The sequence below is a fragment of the Ursus arctos genome, unplaced genomic scaffold (assembly GCF_023065955.2).
Source record: "Ursus arctos isolate Adak ecotype North America unplaced genomic scaffold, UrsArc2.0 scaffold_3, whole genome shotgun sequence".
Taxonomy (NCBI): Eukaryota; Metazoa; Chordata; class Mammalia; order Carnivora; family Ursidae; genus Ursus; species Ursus arctos.
In genome coordinates this window covers 24,045,619-24,051,772 of record NW_026622985.1, presented here as the reverse complement: position 1 = coordinate 24,051,772, position 6,154 = coordinate 24,045,619, and positions in this window count along the sequence as shown.

Here is a 6,154-nt window from a genome sequence, read left to right as displayed (position 1 = left end):
TTGATTTTCTGCTTAGGTGATCTATCTATTGCTGATAGTGGAGTGTTGAGGTCCCCTACTATTAACGTATTTTTATCTATATGTCTCTTTATTCTGGTTAAGAGTTGGCTTGTGTATCTTGCTGCTCTCCTGTTAGAGGCATAGATATTTATAATTGTCATATCCCCTTGTTGGATACATCCTTTAAGAATAATATAGTGCCCTTCTGTATCTCTAACTATAGTCTTTAGTTTAAAATCCAATCTGTCTGATATGAGAATTGCTACCCCAGCTTTCTTTTGAGGTCCATTGGCATGAAAGATGGTTTTCCATCCCTTTACTTTCAGTCTGGATGTATCTTTAGGTTCAAAATGAGTCTCTTGTAGACAGAAAATGGATGGGTCATGACTTTTTATCCAATCTGCAACCCTGTGGTGCTTTATGGGAGCATTTAGACCATTTACATTGAGAGAGATTATTGAGATTTTAATGATGCTATGTTGCCTGTAAAGTCTTTGTTTCTATAGATTGTAACTTTCTGTTCTGTATCACTCTGGGGGCCTTTTTACTTTTATAGAACCCCCCTTAATATCTCCTGTAGGGCTGGTTTCATGGTTACGAAATTGTTCAGTGACTGGCGATTCTGGAAGGTCCTTATTTCTCCATCGATTCTGAATGATAGCCTTGCTGGATAAAGGATACTTGGCTGCATGTTTTTCTCTGAAAGAGCTTTAAAAATGCCTCCCCCCAACCCCTTCTTTCATTCCAGGTCTGTGTAGACAGGTCTGATGTAATCCTGATACTTTTGCCTTGGTACATGAGAAATTTCTTTGCCCTGGCTGCTTTCAATACTGTATCCTTGGATCTAATATTTGCAAAATGCACTATGATGTGACATGGCATAGGTCTGTCATGGTTGAGCTTCGGAGGGGTCCTTTCTGCCTCTTGGACACGAATGCTTGAGATTGGATTTTTTTGAGCCAGGTTTCTGTTTTAGCTTTCTCTTCTACCAACCCATCGTCCAATTCGCTGATTCATCTTCTGCCTCATTTACCCTGGCTGTCAGAACACCTAGTTTTGACTGCTTTTGAGTCATAGCATTTTTAATTTCTGCCAGATTCGCTCTCATTTCCGCCCTTAGAGTTTCTATATTCTTGTTAATATTTTTGTTAATATTTTTTTCAAGTCTACACATCATCTTGACCATTGTTACTCTGAACTCCATTTCTGACAATTTGGTTATATCCATATCCATCAGTTCTGTGGCAGAGGCCACAGACTCATTATCTTTTCTCTGCTGGGGGGGATTTCTCCTCCTTGTCATTCTGATGAGGATAGGTTGTGGGGTTGTCCAGAGCCCAAGTTATTGACCAGGACCCTGGCAGTGTGCACTTGTTTTATAGGGACCTTAGGGATGTGGGCTTCTTGATTTTTCAGCCTGCCTCCTGGGGGAGGGGCCTGTGCGCTGATACTCAGGCAACCCTGTTTGGATAGAGTCTCCGTGTCCCCTCCTAGGAGGGATGGGGATGGGCACACTGTGAGCCAGTATTTCCAGGCTTTTGTTCTCTGGCAGCTTTCCCTGGCGGTTTGCTGTGGCTCTTCTGAGAGTCAGAGCAGCAGTGGCCGAATCCCAGCCTCTGTCTCAGAACAGAGAGATTGCAGTCCGCTCTCCACTGAGCTCCTCTGGCCACTTTAACTCTGTTTCTGTTGGTGCTGCTAAACCCTACAGCGTCTGGGATGTGCACCCCACAGTTCATCTCTCTATTGTAGGTCCCAGGGGTTGAGGTGCCTAATGTAGCACAGGAACTCCTCACTCTTCAGGGTGAAGTTACAGATTTATAAGATCCCTCCCAATTGTGGGTCACTGTGCTAAATGTATACTTTTTGTTGAGACCACATCTCTGCCTCTCCTACCTATCTTAATGTATCCTTTTTTACCACTGAGTGTAAAGGAGTCATTCAGCTAAAAGAAATTGTTCCACATGAAGCTATAGATTCCCTGCATCTGTGGGAGGAGGTGAGTTCAGGATCTGCCTACACCACCATCTTGGAATAGCAAGAGAAGCTGAAACTTTTTAAAAATCTGTTTTTCTGATCATCTGGCTATTCTCTCCCTTTGTAGTTTTCACTTAAGAAATAATTACTATTTTCACTACTAGTGAAGATTCTGAGAGATCAGCTACAGAGGATCCAAACATGAAGTATACAGGCAAGAACTTATAACTTATAAATACTACTTAAAATATGCTAAGCAAAAATATATTTGACTTGGCTTATTCAAGACTTACATCAATATAGTTCTGTACATTACTTTTACTGGCAGAACTATATAATTATACAAAAGGAGAATTTTTCCTTTATAGATAGTGCCAAATTTTCTTTATCTTATGACTTTGTGCTTTATCTTGCTACTTGAGAGCAGTAAGAATTCCAACAATGGGTCCCACAAAGCAGGCAATGACTTCTAATAAAAATGATTTAAAACCACAAACATTGTTTAGAGTCTGTGTATACTCTTATATAATGAACACTTTCATAAGTGTTCTTGGTGAACTAACAGTAGTGGTGCCCGTGACTCAGTGTTACAATCTCCACTATAGGCTCATTATGTCTGGAAAACACAATAAAACAGGCCAAAATTTTTTGTGGAGAGAAATTTAATAAAGTGATTTGAATGGTTTCAACCATGACTCAGAGGAGGTCATAAGTTAATGAATCTGCTGTCTTTATGCAAGTTTTCAATAACATACCCTAAGTGCACTCTAAATTCCATTATAAGTTTCAGAAGATGTCCTTTGCATTTGCACTTCTATAAGTGATTGTTTCTACTTTCATTCTGTTTGTGAATTCCTATACTCAGATAGGACAGAACAAAATATCTTTGCTATCCAGCCTTATAAATATTCACCTTTCTTTCTCTTAAGGGCTAGAAAGATTTATTGAGGAACAGATATTTGTTTCCTTGGGACTAAATAAAAGACTATACATTTCCCATCATTGGACAGGTGGGCTTAACTTTTGCATTGATACTAAATTCAAATACTTCTAAAGATTCTGCCAACTAAGCTTTGGGTGCAAGGTATCAATATATGTTATTCAGGAAAATAAATCAAGGGCAAAATCCCCTAGGAAAATACAGCACTTTTTTTCATATTACACCTCTCTCAAGGAAGACTAAAGCTGATACAAAAGATAAACACAATACAGCAATTCTACTTAAATTAGAAGTAGATGAATGAATAAATTTAACCAGTAAGAATGAGTGAACAAGAAAAAACTCATATGTTGTATAAAATGAGGCCAAATGCTGTTATGGACTAAATGCTTGTGTCCCACCAGAATTCATATGTGAAAATCTTAATCCTCACTGTGATACTATTTGGAAATGGGACCTTTTGGAGGTAATTAGGGTTAGATGAGGTCATGAGGGTGAAGCCCTGGTTAGATGGAATAATTGTTCTCTCTTAGCCATATAAGCACACAGCAAAGAAGCTGCCATCTGCAAGCCAGAAAGGCCTCATCAGAAATCAAAACTTACTGAACTTTGAGTCTGGACTTTCCAGCCTCCAAAATTTTGAGAAAATAAATTTTTAGTTTTTAAGTTACCCAGTCTCTAGTATTTTGTTATGGCAGACTGATCTAAGACAGATAGCAATTTAACTTAATAAACACAAAAATGTTATAAACTATATTTGAAAATGTATGCTCCTGGGGCACCTGGGTGGCTCAGTCAGTTGAGCATCTGACTCTTGATTTCATCTCATGTCATTATCTCAGGGGTCCTGAGATCGAGCCCCACATGGGGCTCTGCACTCAGTGAGGAATCAGGTTGAGATTCTTTCTCTCCCTCTACCCCTCCCCCTCACTATCTCTCTAATATAAATAAATTTTTATATATATATATATATATATACACACACATACATATATGCATATATATGTATATATATATATATATGCATATATATATATATATCTAGACCAATAAAACATACTAGGAAGTCTAGGATCCAAGATATAAGATGATAAATTATACATAAATGAGGTTAGAATAATTAATAAACCATTTTGGCATAAAATAAATGTTTCCTAAAAGGTTAAATATTTAAATGTAAAATAATAAACTCTAAATATAAATGAAGAAATATAAGTAAATGTTTACAAAATCTTGAATTTGGGGAAGGTCCTTTAAACATCATAACAAGGCAGGTATCATATAGGACAAGATAGTTAGATCCAACCACAAAGACACTTACACCATTTGCATTTCAAAAAAATAGCATAAAGTAAGCTCAAAGACAAACAAAAAAATTGACAAAAAATATATTTACAGCTTTTATAACAGAATTTCAAATAATATCTTCAACAAATAAAGAGCTCTTTGTAATCAGAAAGAAGAAAATCTGAATATGAATTCCAAGATAATATAAAAACCTACCAGCTTTAATAGTAAGCAAAAGAATGAAAATGAAAACAACCTGATTTATTTTTGTACATTAAATTAGCAAAAAAAAAATGATGTTTAGTGTTAGAAATGGTACAGGAATGGACAATTCATTCCTCTGGAAATTTAAATTAAATTAGCATAACTTTTCTGAAGGGTTTTTGGCATTCTATACAATTAATCTTCACATTTTATGTGTGAGGAAGCTGATATTTATAGAGGTTAATTAACCAACCTAGCATGATTACCAAAAGCATAGCTAACCCTTAGTCCCACAGCTTTAATCACTATACAACTATACAAAAAATAACATGTTTTTTCAAAAGCATAAACACAAAGACTATACTCCTAATTCCTGTGATGGAAAATTATCTGAAATCATAGGAAACATACTATTTTCTAAATTGTATTTTCATTTGAAAATATCTCATGAATGTATATCCATTTCATTAAATATTTTTGACATACATCGCTGTCTTTTGAAAATATTAATTAAAATGATTATAGTGTAAAATGTCTCTTTGTTTCTAAAACAGCAACAGAACAAAAGGACAATGAAAAAAGCACAATACCTAATAAGCATGTAAATAATCTTTTGCTACAACCTCCAAGATAAACTAGTTTTGAAATGTATGTCAAAATGTTTTAGTGAAATTTTTATAGACATCGCTATTATCAAATTAAAATTTATTATTATCTATTGATTAGTTGACCTGAAGTCCTTCTTTCTGGAATAATTATCTTCTTGGGTCAAATGTTTTAAGACAACTCTTAGGTCATGATAATAGACTTCATCATGATAGCAAACTGGTCTGTTAGAAAATATATATTCCAAAGCAGCAGCAGTTGGGCAACATGCCTTCATTTTGACAAAACTGGACACCAAACAGTCAGGGAACATTTTTAAAAGAAGTGAAGTTAAAAACACATCCTATTTTCATCCTACAGGGAAATATTATCTCTTTTATAAAAATATGATTACTAACCACCTTGACTCCCAAGAAAATTAGAAAATCTCTCTTGGCTGGTTGTCATTATCTAATGATATTTACTCATTGGCTGATATCCAGGCACACAACATGTGTTTTCAGGCTTTTGATTTTCTCTCATTTTAATGTGTCCTTTACTCTCTTCTGCATCTATTACTGTTCAATTTATATTTCAAGGTCCATTGTATTCCTTCTACATGAAGTCATATTTTTTAAATAAAATGTAAGTTTTAAGTGATACTATATGGCAAGGCCTGTGCTCGTACTATGAACTAATTTTTCTGTTCTCCAAATGCTTACAGCATGGTGTGGTTATTCGTATCCAGGCTGCGTATTACTCACTAAGGTACTAGTATCAGAGGGGCTCTTTCTGGGATTATGAGTCCCACATATTTGTTCGGAATATAAATTATAGAAAACACAAATTGAGCCACCAAAAAACCCAAATTAATGCTACCTCTTGTTGCTGCTCAGCTGAGGAGTTCCCAAGTCAGCAGAATTACAATTAAACAATTTACAATTTACTTTCATTTTCACCTTATAAGGTAAAGTGAATATCCTAAAGAATGTCCTGACACAAAATACCTTGAAATGTATGATAAAATATAACAAATAAGTCTTTAAAATAGAAAATTGATATCTAAAGAAATTAAGGGAAATTTCCAAGGCCAAAAAAAAAAAAAAAAGAGAGACCACTCAAAACCGCCAGTTGTGCTGATAGCATCTTTTTTTTTTTCCCTGT